Here is a 21,292-nt window from a genome sequence, read left to right as displayed (position 1 = left end):
CCCTCTCTAGCTTCCCCTCCCCTCTTGATTTCTCTCTGTCTCTATCCAATAATAAACACATAAAGATAATTTAAGGGAGTCGGGAGGTAGCGCAGTGGGTTAAGCGCACGTGGCGTGAAGTGTAAGGACTGGTGTAAGGATCCCAGTTCAAGCCCCCAGCTCCCCAACTGCAGGGGGGCTGCTTCACAGGGGGTGAAGCAGATCTGGAGGTGTCTTTCTTTCTCCCTCTGTCTTTCCCTCCTCTCTCCATTTCTCTCTGTCCCATCCAAACGATGATATCAACAACAATAACTATAACAATAAAAAAACCCAAGGGCAACAAAAGGGAAAATAAACATAAAAAGATAATTTAAAAAAACAAAACAAAGGAAGCATCACTCTAGACTATGTGAATTCTGGGGTCTACAGTCACAGCTCCCTGAACACGCCCGATCTCGGCAGAGTGCTGGGTCGACCTTGTGGAACCTATTGCTAGAGCTCAGGGCTTTATCTACTATGCCACTCCTAGCCTCCATAGGCCTCAGGTTCAATCCACAGCATCACTATCAGCCAGAGATGAGCAGAACTCTGATTAAAATAAAAATAATAAAAATATTGGCCCAGAGTATGGATTTGTGCATGAACAAGATACCCACAATTAAATCTAAATAAATAAAGACCCCAAATCTCATCTGCTATATTCTTACCTTTAGGTTTTTGATTATTAACTAATTTGTTCTGCTTTATATCTTAATGCTTTTCAGCCACCAAGTTGCAAATGCTACCATGACACCCACCTGACTTTCCTGGGCAGACACCTCACCAATGTGTCCTGGAACCCCACCTCCCTGGAGCCCTGCCCCACTAGGGGAAGGCAGAAACAGGCTGGGGGTATGGATTGACCTTCAATACCCTTGCCCAGTGAAGCAGCAATTACAGAAGCCAGACCTCCCACCTTCTGTATCCCTAAAGATTTTTTTTTAAAGATTTTATTTATTTATGAGAAAGATAGGAGGAGAGAGAAAGAATCAGACATCACTCTGGCACATGTGCTGCTGGGGATCGAACTCTGGACCTCATGCTTGAGAATCCAAAGCTTTACCACTGTGCCACCTCCCAGACCACCCCTAAAGATTTCTGGTCCATACTCCCAGAGGGATAAATAGGGAAGCTTTCAATGGATATGGAACTCTGGTGGTGGTAATTGTATGGAATTGTACCCCTTATACTACAATCTTGTCAATCATCATTAAATCACTAGTAAAAAAATAACTAAAAATGTTTTTAAAAAGAAATCTAAATAAATAAATTAAATATCTAATATTTTAATGTAATATTAAATAAGTTAAGGAATTCAATAACACAATGCATACTTTTGTATGAGGCTCTGGATTCTTCCTGGCACCTGGCACCTTTCTCCTCCCTAAAAATAGATTAAATAAGGGCAGGGATAGATAACATAATGATTATGCAAAGAGACTCTCATGTCTGATGCTCTAAAGTCTCAGGTTCTATTCCCAGAACCACCATCAGCCACAGCTGAGTAGTGCTCTGGTAAAAAATAGTAGTTGTAGTAAGTGCTCAAGGATTCCTAGTCAACAAAAGTTATTGGACAGTCAAAATTCTAATTAGTAGGAAGCATATGAAACAAATATAATTTTGTTACTGAAATTTTTCAAAAATATAGACTGACTACTATGAAAATATTTCAAGGTCTAAGGATGAAATGTAAGCACTTAAGATGAGCTGTTACTGTCAATACCGAATTACCCAGGGGAAAACAGAGCTGAACTATGTTATACAGCAACCAATAGCATCATGTGGCTATTTAAATCTAAACACTCACCATCATAGAAATTCTACTAGGCAGCATGGATTTAGGTATCACTAAATAATTATGCTGGGTAATTTGCTAGTTTAGTAACTGCACAGTTTGGGAAACAGGTTAAACAATAAAACTATTAGAAGAGAAATGCTGGGGTTGGGTGGTGGCACACCTGGTTAGGTGCACAGGTTACCACGCACAGGGATCTGGGTTCAAGCCCTTGGCCCCACCTACAGGGGGAAAGCTTCACAAGTTGTGAAGCTGGGCTGCAGGTATCTCTCCGCCACTCTCCCTCTCTATCTCCCCCCTCCTCTCAATTTCTGGCTATCTCTATCCAATTCATAAAGATAAATTAAAAAATTAAAAATTAATTAATAAAAAAAAAAGACTTTCATGTCTGAGGTTCTGAAGGTTCAATCCCCAGCGCCATTATAAGCCAGAGCTGAGCAGTCCTCTGCTATCTCTCTCAATATCTGTCCCTCATTAAAATAAAATAAAATATAATAAAATATTGAGAGAAAGGGAGAGAGAGAGAGAGAGAGCCAGCCTTGCAGTTCTGCCTCACCACCCATATTGCTTTCTTCTTGCAGGCTGAGGCAGGGGAATAAACCTGGGCTCTTACAAGTTGTGTGTACTCAGCCAAGCATATCAGCTGCCTTCCTGAAATTCTGAAAAGGCTGAATGGATGGGCAGCACATTCACTCTCTAGCCTTTAAAAGCTGAGGCCTGTAAACTTACCTCTGTTCTCAGATCAGTTTTCTAATGGTGGAGGTGGCACAGGAATGCAGCAGAAGTCAAGTGTGGAATTCATTTGTTGAGACTTATATATTTCCAACTCTATAAAAAATGAAAAATAAAAATCTATGAAAGATTGAGATAATCTCAAAAATGTAGTACAAATAATTTAACAAGACATTTATAATACATTCTATCTAATGAAACAAATAATTACGGAACACATTTTTTTTCTATAGTAACTAGCATATACTTCCATAAAGTCCCTGGTCCCCACCTGCAGGTGACAAACAGGTCAGCAGGTGTTTCATTCAATCTTCCTCTCTACCTCCACCCGCTTCAATTTCTCTTTTTGTCCTATCAAATACAAGAAATGAAAGTAAAGAAGAAGAAAAAACTTCAATACCAAGCATAAATTGAAAGTACCAATAACTGTAATTTTGGATGAATTTCACAGAAGTGAAAATTTTATAATTTTTAAAAAGAACACAAAATGCTAGTACTTGAAGCTTTACCACAAACCATGTTACAAGTTTTAAATCAGAGAATGATTTTCCGACTGCTGAAAGTACATTTTTTTTTCTCATAAGTAGTCACCACCAATGAACTACAACAAAATCTAACACGGCAAATGATACGGAAAATAAATTGGGGCAGGGGAGTAGCACAGTAGTTATGCAAACAGTTCTCATGCCTGAGGCTTGGAGACTTCTCCCATCCCCTTCAAGTCCCAGCACCACCATAAACCAGAGCTGAGCAGTGCTCTAGTAAATAAGTCACATTAGGGGGTGGGCAGCAGCATACCCTGTGAGTACTACGATGCACAGAGGATCAGGATTCAACTCTGGGGAAGCTTCAAGAGTGCTGAAGCAGCGCTGCAGGTGTCTGTCTCCCTTTCCCCTATCTGCTTCGGTCTCTATGCAAAATAAATAAAATGTTCTTTTTTTTTCCTCGTTTATTTATTTATTTATTTATTTATTTAGTTATTTATTTATATTTTTGTCTCCAGGGTTATTGCTGTGGCTTGGTGCCTGCATGAAAAATCCACTACTCCTAGAGGTCATTCTTTTCCCATTTTTGTTACCCTTGTTGTTGTTATTGTTATTGATATCGTTGTTGTTGGATAAGACAGAGAGTAATCAAGAGAGGAGGTGAAGACAGAGGGAGAAAGACACCTGCAGACCTGATTCACTGCTTCTGAAGGGATCCTTCTGCAGGTGGGGAGCCGGGGGCTTGAACCAAGATCTTTACTCTGGTCCTTGGGCTTTGTGCCATGCTTAACCTGCTGCACTACTGCCCGGCTCCAAGGTCTTTTTAAAAAAATATCTTTATCCCCACCTGCAGGTGGTAAAGCAGGTCTGCAGGTGTCTTTCTCTCCTCCTCTCTGTCTTCCCCATCTCTCTCCATCTCTCTCTGTCCTATCCAATGACGACATCAGTAACAACAACAACAATAATAATAATAACTATAACAAGGGCAACAAAAGGAATAGATAAATATTAGAAAAAACTTAAAAGTATCTTTGTTTATTGGACAGAAACAGCCAGAAATCAAGAAGGGGGAAATAGGGAGAGAGAAAGACACCTGCAGGCCTGCTTCACCACCTGTGAAGTGACTCCCCTGCAGGTGGGGAGCTGGGGGCTCAAACCGGGTGTCTTAAGCCAGTCCTTGCACTTCATGCCATGTGCACCTAACCTGCTGCGCTACCACAAATGCCCCCAAAATGTTCTTTTTTTAAAATCTTATTTTTATTTATTTATTTATTTATTTATTTTGTAATTTTTTAAAAATTTATCTTCCCTTTTGTTGCCCCTGTCTTTTTTTGTTGTTGTTGTTGTAGTTGATGTCGTCGTTGTTGGATAGTACAGAGAGAAATGGAGAGAGGAGGGGAAGACAGAGAGGAGGCGAGAAAGACAGACACCTGCAGACCTGCTTCACCGCCTGTGAAGCGACTCCCCTGCAGGTGGGGAGCCAGGGGCTCGAACCGGGATCCTCATGCCGGTCCTTGCGCTTAGCGCCACCTGCGCTTAACCCGCTGTGCTACCGCCCGGCTCCCTTTTTTTTTTTTTTTGTTTATAGAGACAGCCAGAAATCAAGAGGGAAGGGAGAAATCAAGAGGGAAAGAAACAGAGACACGCCTGCAGCCCTGCTTCCACACTTGCAAAGCTTTCCCCATGCAAGGGAGGACCGTGGACTGGAACCTGGGTTGTTGCCCATCGTAACATCTGCTTAACCAGGTGCGCCATCACCCGGCCCCGATTTCTTTTCTTTTCTTTTTTTTCCTTCCTTCCTCCCTCCCTCCCTTCCCTCCTTCTTTCCTCCCTCCCCCTCCCCTCCCCTCCCCTCCCCTTCCTTCCTTCCTTCCTTCCTTCCTTTTCATGCTCAACTTAATCACATCCCCTGAAATAGTCAAATCCCAATTAAATGGTAGTTCTGAGCTCCTCACCCATGTAAACACACTACGGAGAATCTTATCAGGAAAGCAACACTGTCCACTGTTTCTTTCATACACACAGCAAGTACAGTAGTAGGGCCAGCACCTTCATACACTAACAATCAAGGGGAAGCTGATGAAGCTGAGCAGAGGTGAAGAATCTCATCACTGGGGGCCAGGCAGTGGTGCACCTGGCTGAGCGCGCACACACTACAGTGCCCAAGGCCCCAGGTTCGAGACCCTGGTCCCCACCTGCAGGGGGAAAGCTTTGCAAGGGGTGAAGCAGAGCTGAAGGTGTCTCTCTCTCCTCTATCTGCTCTCTCTTTCAATTTCTCTCTGTTCTACTGAATTAAAGTTAAAAAACAAAACAAACAAACAAAAAAGAGTGGTCCAGGAGGTGGTGCAGTGGATAAAACATTGGACTCTCAAGTATGAGGTCCTGAGTTCAATCCCCAGCAGCACATGTACCAGAGTGATATCTGGCTCTTTCTCTCTCCTCCTATGATTCTCATTAATAAATAAATAAAATCTAAAAAAAAGAAAAAGAAGTTATTTAAAAAAATCCCACCAATGACATCATAGGGCCTAATACTGTAAGGTTGAAAGTCCAGTGTATTTAGAAGATGCACACATGTCACATGTGTGTACAAGAGAGAGGCCCCAAGAGCACCACTTGGCACACATGACGCCAAGGAGCTGATTCATGCTTCTAAGTTCAGCACTTTAGTCACTGGGCCACTTCCTACGCCACTCCATGAACTGGTTTTAGAGCAAACAGGACACAATCCCCAGCACCGCCACAAGCCAGAACTGATCAGTGACCTGGCAGGTAAAATAACAACAATATGCAAACAAACAACAGTCTGAAAAAGAAATGAGAAGACAGTAGCGAAGGGTAAAGGGGTCAGGCGGTGGCGCACCAGGTTAAGGCTGTCATCAAGTGCAAGGCCCTGGGTTCAAGCCCCCCCACCCCCCCACCCCCCTGCAGCAGGGCTCCAGGTCAGTCTCTCTCTTTCTCTCCTCCAGGATTATTGCTGGGGCACAGTGCCTCACTACAACTTGTGCGGGTCCTTGCACTGTACTATGTGTGCTTAACTGGGTGTTAAGCCCTCCATTTCTCTGTCTCCCTGCCCTCTGTCAATTTCTCTCTATTGGAAGAAGATAGTGGAGGAGGAGGGGGAGGAGGAAAATAAAAGACCACCAGGAGTACTCGGTTCTCAGTGCCAGCATTGTTAGTTCTATTAATGTTAGAGTTCGAGAGACAGCACAAAGTCAGTGCCCAGGGCCTGCATGGGAGAGGTACCAGATTTGATTTGAGGCACCACTAGCCAGAGCTGAGCAGTGCTCATCAAAAACAACAGAACTGTTATTTTTTCTTCGAAGCACTGGAGCTTCACACACGCCACTTTCACCACTCCACTTTTTCATTGTTTTATGTCAGGTATAGAGAAAGAAAGGGAGGGAGACACCACAATACCAGAACTTCCCCTGGGGCTGTGGCATTCCCAAGGGATGCAAGGGCTCAAACTCAGGCTGCACAGATCTGAGTGACCTTGTAGTACTTACCCAGCTAACTGATTAAATTAAAAAATTCTTCCTGAAGGTCAAAGATATTTGAAAAAACAAACCAAAAAACTATGATCTAGTACCTCAAGTAAGAGAGATTTACAGAGAGTAAGAAGCCAGATTTACAGGAATAGATTTATGAACACTACTTTTTGAACTGTAAAAGAGTCAAGATTTTAGATTTACAGATTTAAGAGAACTGCTGGTTAAATCTGCAATCGTTCTTTTCCTTCACGCTATCATGTCTTTTATGCTTTCATTATCCTAAGATTAGAAACATACTCTTTCTATATTACAGCTGTCATGTAAACACTACTCTGTATACTTTATCTGCTTACAACTATGCACAGTAAGTATTACTATCATCCCAATTTTTAGAAAAAGGCACTGATCAGCTCAGTCACTTGCTCAAGGATCCATGGTAGTAAATGAAGTCAGGTTTCTGTCAATCTAGACTAAAAGGATTTAATTCTAAAAAAGGGGGTACCAGAGGCCGGGTGGTAGTACATTGGGTTAAGTGCACATAGTGCAAAGCATAAGGATCTTGGTCCGAGCCCCCGGCTCCCCACCTGCAGGGGGGAGGTCACTTCACAGGTGGTGAAGCAGGTCTGCAGGTGTCTATCTTTCTCTCTACCTCTTTACCTTCCCCTCCTCTCTGTCCTATACAACAGCAACAACAACAGTAATAACAATGGAAAAAGGATGGTCACATGGTCCGAGAATTGGCACAGTGGATAAAGCATTGGATTCTCAAGCATGAGGTCCCGAGTTCAATCCCCGGCAGCACATGTACCAGAGTGATGTCTGGTTCTTTGTCTCTCTCCTATCTCTCTCATTAATAAATAAAATCTTAAAAAGAAAAAAAAAAGGATGGTCATGAGGAGCAGTGGATTCATAGTGCAGGCACCAAGCCCCAGCAATAACCTTGGGAGCAAAAAAAAAAAAAAAAAAGGGAGGGGGTACAGTTCCAACAGATCATTTGGCGGTGTAATACTGAAAACATCATGCTTATGTTACGTGCCCAGTAGGATACCTTGCAAAGATACATGCATCCCATAGGAGGGTAGAATCAGGAGAAATTTAGATGCCTGGCACTGCCACCTGTCTGGAGAACGTCAAGATATTCTCTTCAAAATAAAGGAAAAGCTGCTACCACCAGTTAGAAAGAAACACGATGCTTAGTCGGCTTCTTTAGATTCTGGAAATAACATGAACCACATTTTAGAGTGCTGCTGTGTCCCATTTCCTGAACACATCAGAAAACTGCCAACTTAAAAGGAAGCTTGGGGGCATGGGAAGTGCCAGAAGTCAAAGTGGCCTTTAGAGATAACTCTGCAGGGGCTGGGTGGTGGCCCTGTGGTAACGCAGACCACTGGGCACAGAGTCCCACAGAGAGCAGGCCTTCCCACCTCCTACCTATTCTGATAGAGCATGCCATGAGGGGCTCTGCACCACTCACAGCTCAAGGCAGCACACAGCCTCCGCGCAGTACCCATCAGAGGCACGTCTACAAGTTGTGACAAACGAAATGTCTTCAAACATAGATAGACCCCAGGGAACACAAACGTCCCTGGCTGAGAACCACAGCTTAGAATAAGACAGTGTCTTCATTTGCCAATCAACTGTCTTAAAAAAGAGCTTCCTGCAGTCCTGAGTGGCTTGCTATCCCCACCGCCTGCCTGCTTTGTCTTTGAGTCCTGGTGGGGACTGATCGTGGAGCACCAAGTGATCATGTGATCTGATCTACTACTTCTGTTTTTCACCTCACTATTAATCTTTTTTTTTGTTTTTTAAAACATTTAAAATTTTTAATTATTTGTTAAACAGAGACAGAGAAGGGGAGAGGGAGATAAGAGAGTGAGACACAGAGAGAGAGAGAGAGAGACACCTGCAACCCTACTTCACCACTCATGAAGCTTTCTCCCTGCAAGTGGGGACCAGGGACTTGAACCTGGTTCCTTGTGCAGTGTAGCATGAGTGCTTAACATGGTGTGCCACAGCCTGGCCCCTTCTTTTTAAACATATTTAAAAAAAATTTTATTTACTTATTAATGAGAAAGATGGGAGGAGAGAGAAAGAATGAGATTTCACACATGTGCTGCCAGCAGTTGAACTGAGGACCTCAGGCTTGAGAGTCCAGTGCTTTACCCACTGTGCCATCTCCTCGACCACATCTTTTTAAACATTTTTAAATTGGACAGACAGAAACTGAGAGGGGAGAGCGAGAGAGAGGGAGAGATACATAGAGACACCTGCAGCCCTGCTTCACCATTTGTGAAGCTTCCTCCCTGCAGGTGGGATTGGGGGCTTGAACCTACGTCCTTGCACATGGCAACATGTGTAATTTAACCAGGTGTACCACCACTTGACCCACTATCTGATCTACTTTGAAGAATGGGTGTTCTGACCCCCCAAATCATAAAGCTCATTGTGCCACCAACACTCATTACTAAGTGGAGGTGATACTGCAGGTCAAACACTAGCTGCTCTTTTACAGGGTACACTGTCTTCAAGTCAGATGTGAACTCATGACTTACTCTGATCAATGGGCACAAGTGATTCCAATAGAGGCACTTACTTGCCAGTATGTGTCTCTTAGTCTAGTCTTTTCCTGCCAGTATGATCACAGAAACGTAAATACAGAAATGCAATGCTGATCTAGCATATGGAAAATAGCTGCCCTGAAGTCACCCAGATTTGCAGTAGATTTTACATGAAAAGACTTATTTTGGGACCAGGGAGATAGCCTCATGGTTATGCAAAAACATGGACATGCCTGAGACTCTAAAGTCCCGGGTTCAACCCTCAGCACCACTACAAGCCAGCACTAAGCAGGTGAAAAGGAAAAAAAAATTTAGAGATCTTATTTTAAGACATTCATTAACAATGATGACTATTATTACTTATATAAATTGATTCTGCTACTTATATATACATGAAGTTAGAGAAGGGCCTAAAAACATAAATAAGCCTCAAAATCAAACAGACACCCATGAGATACCTGTCTACTAAATGTCTATGCCCTTAGCAAGTTCCTGCGATCACAGAAAGAAGTCAGGGATGGCTTGTACATAGAGGTGGCTGTAAGTATAGGAAAAAAGGAAAATTCTCCTGTGAAAATTCTCTAGCAGTTGGATTTGGTTTTATATTTTATTTCCTTACTTTAATGAGAGAGATAGAGAAAAATACAGAGTGAGAATGACCAGAACACTGCTCAGCTCTGGTTTACAGTGGTGCTGGAGATTGAACCCAGGACCCTAGTGCCTCAGGCATGAGTTTCTTTGCATAACCATCATGCTACTACCCCAGCCCTCAAGCATTTGTTTATCATGCCTCAAGAGATGACCAAAGGTGCAGACCTACAGTTCTGCTAGACAATTTGTCATCTGTGCTTGTTCAATATGCTTTTTTATTCATGAATGGCCTGGTCAGGGGGGAATAAAAATTATAGCCTGGCTCAACACAGATTTCCTGTCACCAATGCTGATTTATAATTCCACACAGTGCCAAACTTCTTAAATGACTATCTTCTTTGGAATGCCCTTCAACTACCCTCTAGCCTAAGTACCCTATTCCACTGAGGTCCAGATCCAGCCACCTTCTCTAGCAAGCCTTTGCTTAGCAGGCTAGTCTATCGACGTCTGTCTGTCTGTCTGTCTGTCTGTCTGTCTGTCTGTCTGTATCAGAGCACTGCTCACCTGAGGTGCACTGTAATGCAGGGAGACTGAAGCTGGGAATGGAAGCCTCAGGCATCCAAGTCTTTTTGCAAAGTCCTTCTGTTATCTCCCCCGCCACTCCATCGATTTCTCCCCCCCCCCCCCGCCATGGCTTAAGTAGCAGAAGAGATGATATATTGTACGTGGGTTCCATCCAGCCATAATGAGAACAGAAAGTCAAGTCCAGAGGAATGGAAGGGAGTGTGTTTTGGCATGAGCAAGGAAGGGCCCTCAAAGCAGGGCCCATTGGCAGATGCTGGTGGAGGTTCATGATCCAATGAATCAAGTTCTAAGCTGTAGCACCAAAGTCCAATCTGTCCCAGCGCTTCTGGCCTCTGGAACTCCTGTTTGTGCTCTTGAGGCTCCCATGGGTGCACGAGAGGACTTGGACATGTGCCTTGTCTCTCTTTTTTGTGCTTCAGTGCGTTCGCTTCTTCCTCCACTTGGCTCTTGGCGAGCAGAGGCTTTCAGGAACATGGTGCTAAGGCCAAGAGGACTAGCAACTTTTTTTTAAAGATATGCATTGTTTGGAGAGACTATTATAGTACAGCTCACTTCTGGACTATAGTGGTGCTGGGGATAGAACTTGGGCCCTCAGACACTTTTAAATGATTTTATTTCTTTCAAAAAGCACCAAAGCACCACTCTAGGACATGCAGCACCAAGAATCAAACTAGGTTCCTCAGGCATGCAAATCCTAAACTCTACCTTATATTTGTTTTTTTACCAGAGCACTGCTCAGCTCTGCCTTATGTGGTGCCAGGATGGAACCTAGGACTTTGGAGCCTCCTGTATGGGTGTCTCTTTGTGCAGTCAATATGCTATCTACTCCCACCCGTGCCCCTGTAATTGTTTAATTGTTTACTGGGGGAAGGGAAGTACACAGAGTGATTTCACTGCATCAGGACCACTTTTAATTCAGACAGAAAAAGAGGGTGTGAGACACCAGGGTACCACAGTCCCCTCTCCCACCCCAGTGCCAGGGACTGAAGCGTGGACTGTACATGGTAAGGCAAGTATATAACCTACCTGCTGAGCGCTCTCTCTGACCCCTATCAATTTAAAGTCCTCCATGCCCTCCAGCTCACCAGTTCTCTCCCTCTCCCTCTAGTGTTATCTCTGGGGTTCTAGTGCCGATACTAGGAATCCACTGCTCCTGGCAGCCATTTTTTCCATTTTGTTGTTGTTAGATAGGACAGAAAGAAATTGAGAAAGGAGGGGAAGACAGAGGGGGAGAGAAGGATAGACACCTACAGACCTGCTTCACCGCTTATGAAGCTGCCCCACTGTTTGTGAAGCTGTTCCTCTGCAGGTGGAGAGCTGGGGGCTTGAATCAGCATCATGAGTGGGTCCTTGTGCTTTGTGCCATGTGTGCTTAACTCATTGCACCACCGCCCGACCCCCTACAACTCACAAGTTTTCAAGCCAGTTCAGACTGCCAACCCTTCCACAAAATTCTGTGATTAATAAACTTGAAAAAATAGAAAAACACAATATTTTCTGTGACTTGATCTGTAGACGTCAAAAGTATTTTATATCAAATTCAAGTTGTTGCAAACATCAAAATACAACCTGGGTTCATGACTACTTCTCCCCCGCTGAGATTTATCTCTATTAATACTCTTTGATTCTCCAATTTCAGCTTCTTTTTAAAATATTTTTTATTTGGGGGCAGAAAGAGAACATAATGGACCCAGGTCTACCACCATAAGCATAACTGAGCAGTGCTCTGGTTGAGAAAAAAAATTACCGTTATTGAGGAAATAAATGTTTTTACAAGATTGTTGTCTCAGGTACAATTTAACAACTCCTGGAAATCTTCCCCAGCACACTGTCTCTACCAAGTCCTCCTGCTGTCCAGCGCTGGGTCCTGAAGCCCTTCTTAAGCCCTTCCAGCTCTCCCCAGACAGAGTGCTTCTGAGTGACGACATTTGGTATTTGTCTGTCTAGCTTATTCCAGTCAGCGTGACCCTCCTTAGACCAACCCATGTCCTCCATTAATACTTCCCGTCAGTTCAAGAGGCTTTTTCAGAAATAGCAAGAGTTCTTTCCTTAAAGTTGAGCAGTACCCAACTGGCTATACCCTGCATCTTCTTTAGCCAGCGACCTGTTGTTGGGCACTAGAGTTGTTCCCAAATCTTGGCTACTGTACATACTCATTATTCTGCAATGAACATAGGTGTGCACAGATTAAGTTGTTCTTTAATATTTATTTATTCTCTTTTGTTGCCTTTTTTAAGTATTGTTGTTATTTATATTGTCATTGTTGGATAGGACAGAGAGAAATGGAGAGAGGAGGGAAAGACAGAGAGGGGGAGAGAAAGACAGACACCTGCAGACCTGCTTCACCACCTGTGAAGTGACTCCCCTGCAGGTGGGGAGCCAGGGGCTCGAACCAAGATCCTTCCATCCTTGCGCTTTGTACCACCTGCACTTAACCCGCTGTGCTACCGCCTGCCTCTGTTTTATTTATTTATTTATTTATTTATTTATTTATTTATTTAATTTCCCTCCAGGGTTATTGCTGGGCTCGGTGCCTGCACCATGAATCCACCACTCCTGGAGGCCATTTTTCCCCCTTTTTGTTGCCCTAGTTGTTGCAGCCTTGTTGCGGTTATTATTGCCATTGTTGACGTTGCTTTGTTGTTGGATAGGACAGAGAGAAATGGAGAGAGGAGGGGAAGACAGAGAGAGAGGGGAGAGAAAGATAGACACCTGCAGACCTGCTTCACCGCCCGTGAAGCGACTCCCCTGCAGGTGGGGAGCCAGGGGGCTTGAACCGGTATCCTTACGCCCGTCCCTGCGCTTTGCGCCATGTGCGCTTAACCCACTGCGCCACCGCCCGACTCCCTGTTTTTTTTCTTGACAGATGCAAATCAAGTCAACAGGAAGATACCACTTAACACCCGGGAGGAACAGAATCCACTAAAAATTACACACACCCATTAAAAATGTTAGAAACAATAAGCACTAGCAGGAATGTGGAAGAAAGAAGAACACTTTAATGCCTTTGGTGGGAATGTAAATTAGTTGAGCCTTTATGGAAAACAGCAAGGAAATTTCTCAAAATATTAAAAAAACAGACTTACATCTTCTAAGGATCTATCCAATTTAAGCTTCTTATTTTAAACTGTCTCTTACAGAGCAGGGGCCTTGAGCACACATGATTTCACCATTCCTGGACCCGTTTTTCATTCCGGCAGAAAAACAGAGAAAGGGATAGGATAGCACTGGAGCGTCCCACAATTCCCTGGCATCTCCCATGGGGTTCTAGAGCTCAACATGGGCTGTGTGCCAGGTATTTTATCCAGTGAGATAGCTTCTCTGGCTTAGTAGCTTCTGTTTTCCAAATCCTATCTACAAGCTCCTTGGTCCTATTATCAAGTCATAACTTCTTTGGAGCAAGAGTCACCTGTCAGTTGGATTTCTATTCCTAGTTCCTAACTGCCTGGCACAAAACACAATCTGTGTCTAGTGAATGAAGCGCTTATTAACAGCCACTTGGCAGTCAACAGAGAGCAAGCACAGCAAAGACCACTAATTCTTACCCAAGATAGACCTTACTCCTACTGACCTATTGTCTCTGTCTCTCTCCAACCCGCTCATAAACAAATGTCTTTAAGAACAACAAGGGAGTCGGGTGGTAGCAAAGCGGGTTAAGCGCAGGTGGTGCAAAGCGCATGGACCAGCGTAAGGATCCTGGTTCGAGCCCCTGGGCCCCCACTTCTCCTCCCCCTCTGTCTTCCCCTCCTCTCTCCATTTCTCTCTGCCCTAAGTAACAACAACGACATCAATAACAACAACAATAATAACCACAACAACAGTAAAAAACAACTAAGGGTAACAAAAGGAAAAATAAATAAATATTAAAAAAAAAAAAAAAAAGAACAACAAAGGGGGCCGGGTGCTAGGCAGCGGGTTAAGCAAACATGGTGCAAAACACAAGGACCAGCATCCTGGTCTGAGCCCCCAGATCCACCTGCAGGGGGAAAGGGGTGCTTCACAAGCAGAGAAGCAGGTCTGCAGTTGTCTGTCTTTCTCTCCCCCTCTCTAGATTTCTCTCAACAAGACATGTCACGAAAGACATGTCTCTGATATCTGATTACTGTAAAAAATGGCGACTAATCCCTAGCACTGCAAAAACAGTATCATCTGTTTTCCATCTACACCATGCCTCGGCCTCGCGTGAGCTTAATGTGCAGCTTGGCGATACGAGAATCCGGCATGAAGCCCAGCCAGTCTATCTTGGCGTTACTCTCGATCGCACTCTGTCATTTCACGAACATCTCATAAAAACTGCAGCAAAGGTGGGTGCGAGGAATAACATCATTGCAAGACTGGCCAGCTCCTCATGGGGCGCGAGCGCTTCCACACTACGATCATCATCTCTGGCATTATGCTATTCCACTGCAGAATACTGTGCCCCAGTATGGTTCCGTAGCCCCCATGTCCACTTGGTCGATTCCAAATTATATTCCTCCATGAGGATAATTTCTGGAACCATCCATTCCACGCCGGTTCCATGGCTGCCAGTTCTTAGCAACATCGCCCCGCCAGATATTCGTCGGGATGCGGCATCATCTAAGTTCATTTCCCACGTCTACGCTCGACCGGACCTGCCAATATACGCGGATATCTTCGCCCACCCTGTCCAACGCTTGACGTCTCGTCACCCAATCTGGTCCCCTACGCCTACACTGAACTTCTCTGTTCCAGACTCTTGGAAACAGAGTTGGCAGTCAGCTGAGGTAAAGAACAAACACCTCATCACAGACCCCTGCAATCGGCAACCTGGCTTTGACCTAGCTCGTTATGATTGGGCCCTCCTCAATCGCTATCGAACAGGCCATGGCTGGTGCGCCGCTATGTTCCATCGCTGGGGAGCCAGAGACGACCTGAACTGCCCCTGCGGCTACAGACAGACTATGACCCACATAGTCAACGACTGCCACCTCTCCAGATTCAAAGGAGGTCTCGAAACTTTACATCAGGCTCTACCTGACGCTGTTGACTGGCTATGGAAGAAGGGCAAACGCTAGAAGAAGAATCCAACAAGGGCAACAAAATGGGAAAAAATGGCCTACAGGAGCAGTGGACTCATAGTGCAGGCACTGAGCCCCAGAGATAACCCTGGAGGCAAAAAAAAAAAAAAGAACAACAAAATAGGTTGAAAGTCAAAACTTTAATGCTGCTGTTACTATTGCATGTTTTTTTCCCTGTTTATTTATTTATTGCCTCCAGGGTTATCGCTGGGGAATCCACTGCTCCTGGAGGCTATTTTTCCCATTTTGTTGCCCTTGTTGTTATTCTTGTAGCTGTTATTGTTGTCATAGCTGTTGTTGTTGGCTAGGACAGAGATAAGAGAGAGGAGGGGAGACAAAGGAGGAAAGATACCTGCAGACCTGCTTCACCACTTGCAAAAGGACTCCCTACAGGTGGGGAGCTGGGGGCTCAAACTGGGATCCTTATGCCAGTCCTTGCAAGTGGTGACTGAACCTGAGATTTTGGAATCTCAGGCATGAAAAGCTTTTTGCTAACCATTATGCTATCTTCCCAGCCCAGGTCTGTTAAATATTTGATGATGCATTTGATGATGATCTTATATAAGAATCTTACATATCTGTGTTACTTTAGTCCTGATAACAACCCCATTAAGACCCTTTTCATTGTGGCTGGGGAGCTAGCATGATGGTTACCACATCTGAGGCTCGGAGGTCATAGGCCCACCTAACCTAGAGCCTAGCAGTACTCTAGTAAATAACAACAATAATAGTAATAAAAGAAAAGGACCTGGGCAGAGGGTAGATATCATAATGATTACACAAAGAGACTCTCATGCCTGAGGCTCCAAAGTCTCAGGTTCAATCCCCCGCACCACCATAAGCCAGAGCTGAACAGTGCTCTGGTTAAATTAAAAAAAAAAAAAAAAAGAAAGAAAAAAAAGTAAAAGGAACTGAGCAGCCCAAGAAGTGGTACAACACTGGCCCTTTCAGCTTAAGGTCCACATGCGTGCCAGTGATGCTCTGGCTCTTTCTCATTAATACCTTTTATAATATAAAAAGGAAAATAAACCCTCTTTATTCTTCTTTTTGGCCCAGTTTCCTCCAATGGAAACAATCCAATGAGGTTACTGAAATATGACCAGCTTTGTAAGCACACCCTGGTCTGGTGTGTGTGGGTGTGTGTGTGTGTGTGTATGTGTGCAATTCTATACAACCATAGTCTAGATACAGAACTGGAACCAAGGGAGTTCCCTAGCTACAAGTCTATTATTTCAAGAATGGCATATAGAGCCAGCGAAACCTGGACAGTGTGTTGCTCTGTCATGTGTTCGACCCAAGTTGGAGCCTGGCCCCCACAAGGCTGAAGCAAGCTTTGCTGTTGTGTCTCACTCTCTAACTCTTCCTCTACCAGACAGGAGGAAGGAGGGATGGAAGGAAAGGGGAACGGAAACCTTTTGATGGAGGCTTTCATTTTAGGCACATATAAACTCCATGTATTGATAGCTCATTGTTGTTATTGCTACACAGCAGTTCATGGTACAGATTCTGAGTTTGTTTAACCAGTCAGCTATTAAAGAACTGTGAGCTAAGACCACCCCTAGTCAAGGAGTCCTTGGATTCCCACGAAGATATGATGGCCCAGACCTCTAGTGTTGTTAAAATTATTTTGGAGGCTCTTGCTGGGCGGTTTAGCTTCACGAGTGGGTAACAGAGACGCGGAGACAACGGCTGGGCAGGGAAGCTGTATTTCTTTATTCAGGAACAACGATTCATAAACTAAGACAAACTAATCACCAAACAGAACTCTGCTGTCTCTTTGCAGCGGCACAAGCACTCTCTCTTACTCTGGAACTCAGGAACCCTCTCTAACTCTGTCACTCTGGAACTCTGGCGGGTTTTCTAGGGGCAGGGCCAAGCGGGCCCACGAAATTAACAGGACTGATGCAATTCTCTTGGCGGGGGAGAACTACCCAATGTAAAGCATACAACACTCTAGACCCCTCTCTCCACCATCACTTCTTCTTCTAGCGTTTGCCCTTCTTCCGTAGCCAGTCAACAGCATCAGGTTGAGCCTGATGTAAAGTTTCGAGACCTCCTTTGAATCTGGAGAGGTGGCAGTCGTTGACTATGTGGGTCATAGTCTGTCTGTAGCCGCAGGGGCAGTTCGGGTCGTCTCTGGCTCCCCAGCGATGGAACATAGGGTGCACCGGCCATGGCCTGTTTGATAGCGATTGAGGAGCGCCCAATCATAACGTGCTAGGTCAAAGCCGGGTTGACACTTGCAGGGGTCTGTGATGAGGTGTTTGTTCTCCACCATCACTGGTCACAGCCATCAGCCTCTCGTGGGTCACTCCAGGAACTTGTCCTCTCTATAAAGCAGCAAAGGTAGAAAGTATCCCAGTCTTGATAGGAGGCTGGTCAGCCTACCCTCCGCTACTCAAGAACACTGGTCCTGAAATGAGTGCAGCCTAGAATGTTCCCAGCTGTGGCCATGAACTTCAAGCTCAGACTGACAGGACTCAGAGGTTAAACAGGTTCCTGTGCTAAATATGAATATATGTGGGCCCTGGGTCCGGTGAATGGGTAAACAGTTAATTGTATTCACAGATTTTCTTCAAGATCGGGAGCTACTCTCTGTCCAAATCTAACTTTCTAGCCCTGTTCTCAACTCTGACACCATCTTCTCAGCCAATATTTTTGTCCAACTCCATGTTAGCTATCAAACTCAAGCATAAACTACATAAGTCATAGGCCCCTAGGAACATGCCTAAAATAGACTTCCTCACTTTTTTTCCAACTTAAGATCCCTATTCTCATCTGCTCTATTCCTACTTTTTGGTTCCTGTTCATTAATCATTTTGTCCTGCTTCATATCTTACCCCTTTCAGTCACCAAGCTGCAGATGCTATCAGGAATCCATCCTGACTTCCCCAGGTAGACGATCTCACCAATGTGTCCTGGAACGTTATCTCCCCAAAGCCCAGGTGGGGGGTCACTTCACAGGCAGTGAAGCAGGTCTGCAGGTGTCTGTCTTTCTCTCCCCCTCTGCCTTCCCCTCCTCTCTTCATTTCTCTCTGTCCTATCCAACAGAAACAACAGCAATAACAACAATGATAAACACCAAGGGCAACAAGGGGGAAAATGGCCTCCAGGAGCAGTAGGTTCGTAGTGTGGGCACCAAGTGCCTGTGATAACCCAGGAAGCGGAAAAAAAAAAAAAACACCTTATTTAGGGGCCAGGTGGTGGTACAACTGGTTGAGCGCACACATTATAATGCATAAGGGCCAGGGTTTGAGCCCCCAGTCCCCACCTGCAGGGGGAAAGCTTTATGAATGGTGAAGCAGTGTTACAAGTATCTGTCTCTCTCCCTATCTATCACTGCCTTCCTTATCAATATCTGGCTGTCTCTACCCAATAAATAAAATAAAGATAATAATAAAAAGTATACAAGCTGGAAGTCCCAATCATTGTAGAACTCAAAAAAAAAAAAAAAAAAAAAAAAACTACCGTAAGTTTACAAAACTCTATGTTAAAAATAACCAAACAGTGTGGCATCAAGTCTGGGGCCCACTCCCTGCCTTTAACATGTGCCACAGTGACGCTCTGGTTTTCTCTTTCTTCCTCTCTCATTAATAAGCAAATAAATATTTTAAAAAATTTAAGCAGAGGTCAACAAGCTAGCTCACCTAGGACAGTACCTGCTTTATTATGCAGGACCTAGTTTCTAGTTCTCCAAGTGCCATGGAATACCATGGCACTTCTTCCTTGTCTCTCCCTGCCTCCATCTGAAAACTGAAGACCAGCGAAGCCCAGGGGGGCTTCCAAAGGAAGAAAGAAGAAAAACCAACCTGAGTCTGTACTACATGTCAAGAAGAAAGACAGCTTAATGAAAAAAGATTTAAAAATCAGCGTTCAAGATTCAATTTAAGAACAACTACCTCCTATGGCCCAGTAGGTGGCACAGAGGGTACAGGGAGGTTTACATGCATGTGCTTCTGAGTTCAATTCTGAGTATCAAATATGCCAGGCTCAATTCTGAGTATTAAATATGTCTGGCTCTTTATCTCTCTGTTCAAGTTAATAAAATAAATAAAGGGGTGTTCAGAACTCTCAAGGATGAGGCTGAGAGTTCGATCTCCGGCAGTACATGTACCAGAGTGACACCTGGCTCTTTCTCTTTCTACTCCTATATATCTCATTAATAAATAAGTAACATCTTAAAAATAAATAAGTGAACAAGTGATTATACATCTATATTGCCACTGTTTCAAATTCCTTATAAACAGTTCCAACACTTAAATGTGTCAGAGAACAGAACTTCTAGTTAGTTATAAATAACCAATCAAGTACAATGTTCTAATTTGGAGTAATGTTTCTAAACCACTTGGTAATTTCCTATTCTGTATTCAATTTTATTACATTCTACAATGACACCTACTGGCCATTCAAAATAAACCATTAGTTCTCAAAGACAGCCCTAGCAGACTGGTTATATAATAAGAAACACACAGAGAAAGACACACACCACCCTGCATAATAGCAGAAATTTGTTCACAGGTACTCACACGTATTGCATCTAAAATAGAAGCACATGTATTCTTCTGTGACTAAGACAGTATTATTCTTATGGAAAGATTAAGAAAAGGCAAAGAATGAAGGATTAAAAATTAAAAACACCAGATTAAAAATTTCATCTGAAGCAATGATAAACATCTTAGTACTCCAAATACCTTAGAATAAACTCTAACGGCGCACCTTTCAAAGCTTTTCTATCAACAGTACTAAAACCAGTTTGGAAAGATTCGACATCACATTCATTCTTATTTTTATAAGCTAACGGCAACATTTCAAGCAACCTACGTTTTAACAATTTCACAATGCTTCTTTTAAAACGGTGTCTGGTGAGCCAGAAAATTAATAATGTAGTTTGCTATTCCATAACACAAATTGAACAAAATTCCCATCTGAGCTATGTATGTCATCATGCAATTATAAAAACTTGGGGAGGGGCAAAAAACAAAACAAAACAAACCACACAGTTCAGAATGATTTCTGTAAACACATTTTCCCACTAAGAGGCTAGTAAAGAATAACATTTACACCTAAGAAATACTCACAACTAGTTTCCAGACTTAAAAAAAAAAAAAAAAAGAAGCAAACCATTCAAAGTCACAGTCACCAGCTCGTTGTCCCAGCCCCTAACACGCACAGCATCTAGGTGAATGAAGATATTCTGGCTCTTTTTCTAGCCATTCCCCATCTTGCACTTACCTCGTACTATAGATTATTTTTTAGGTTCTCCGCGCTCCTGAGGATTTTTTTAAAAAAAGTCCTGATCAGCTTTGCCCTTCAAATAAACAAACAAACAAACAAACCCACGGACTACGAGAGCATGAACCAGGACATGCTCGCGTCCAGCTGACAGCTCCCCAGCCCAGTCCATCCCAAGCTCGGCGCTTCGTGACTGCTCCCCTGCAGAGCCTGCAGGGCACGAAGCGCAGCAGCCGGGGGAGATGGAAGAAGGGGGGGGAAGGAGATAGGAAAAAGAAGAAGAGGAGGCAGGCAGGCTATTCCGACACATCAATAGGCTGCAAGACTTTCTCCTGCAAGGGGGGGCGAGCTAGCAGCGCGGGGAGAGGAGGGCGGCCGCGGTTACATAATGCACAGCCCCGGGCAGGAGGCAGCCAGCTGAGCAGCGCCAGCGCCCCGCATCGCGCCGCCCGCAGGTGCCGCGTCCTCCGCCCGCCGATCCCCGCAACCGCCGCGGCCCCGCCACGACCCCCCCAGCTGCCTGCCGCCGGGTCACGACAGGCTTCCAAGCCACCCACCACCCCCTTTCCCACTCGACCCGCGTCCGAGCCCCAGTCGAGCTCCTGCAAGCGGAGAAGAAGAAGAAGGTCCCTTCAGTTCTAGCCCTCGGCTTGCCCCCAAGACAGCGGCGCCACCGCCGCCGCCTACCTGTCACCCCGCTGCCTCCGGCTTCTTGCCGCCACCGCCTCCCGCAGCAGCCTGCCAACTGCAGGGCAATAAGCTG

General features: G+C 44.5%; 1 protein-coding gene and 1 long non-coding RNA gene across 5 annotated transcripts in view; one reads left to right on the top strand and one right to left on the bottom strand.

The window, feature by feature from the left end:
* The window catches only part of HYCC2 (hyccin PI4KA lipid kinase complex subunit 2), a 74,352-nt gene extending 53,073 nt beyond the window's left edge, over positions 1–21,279 (bottom strand). Inside the window, exons 1-3 of one of the 4 annotated variants that reach the window (XM_060194163.1) lie at positions 21,217–21,279; positions 20,530–20,566; positions 2,543–2,641 (exon numbers count right to left, since the gene is read on the bottom strand). The gene's annotated coding sequence lies outside the window, so the exon portion shown is untranslated. Of the gene's footprint in view, positions 1–2,542; positions 2,642–2,816; positions 2,890–18,137; positions 18,259–20,529; positions 20,567–21,106; positions 21,158–21,216 lie in introns of those variants that run through there. The other 3 variants (XM_060194164.1, XM_060194166.1, XM_060194165.1) reach the window with 3 other exon arrangements.
* LOC132539405 (uncharacterized) overlaps positions 7,138–21,292 on the top strand; it is a 211,673-nt gene continuing 197,518 nt past the window's right edge. The window contains exon 1 of the long non-coding RNA XR_009550666.1: positions 7,138–7,155. This is a non-coding gene — a long non-coding RNA (uncharacterized LOC132539405). The remainder of the gene's footprint in view (positions 7,156–21,292) is intronic.

The sequence above is a fragment of the Erinaceus europaeus genome, chromosome 7 (genome assembly GCF_950295315.1).
Source record: "Erinaceus europaeus chromosome 7, mEriEur2.1, whole genome shotgun sequence".
Lineage (NCBI taxonomy): Eukaryota > Metazoa > Chordata > Mammalia > Eulipotyphla > Erinaceidae > Erinaceus > Erinaceus europaeus.
Note: the sequence above shows the minus strand (reverse complement) of the source record. Positions and strands in the feature narration are given on the sequence as shown.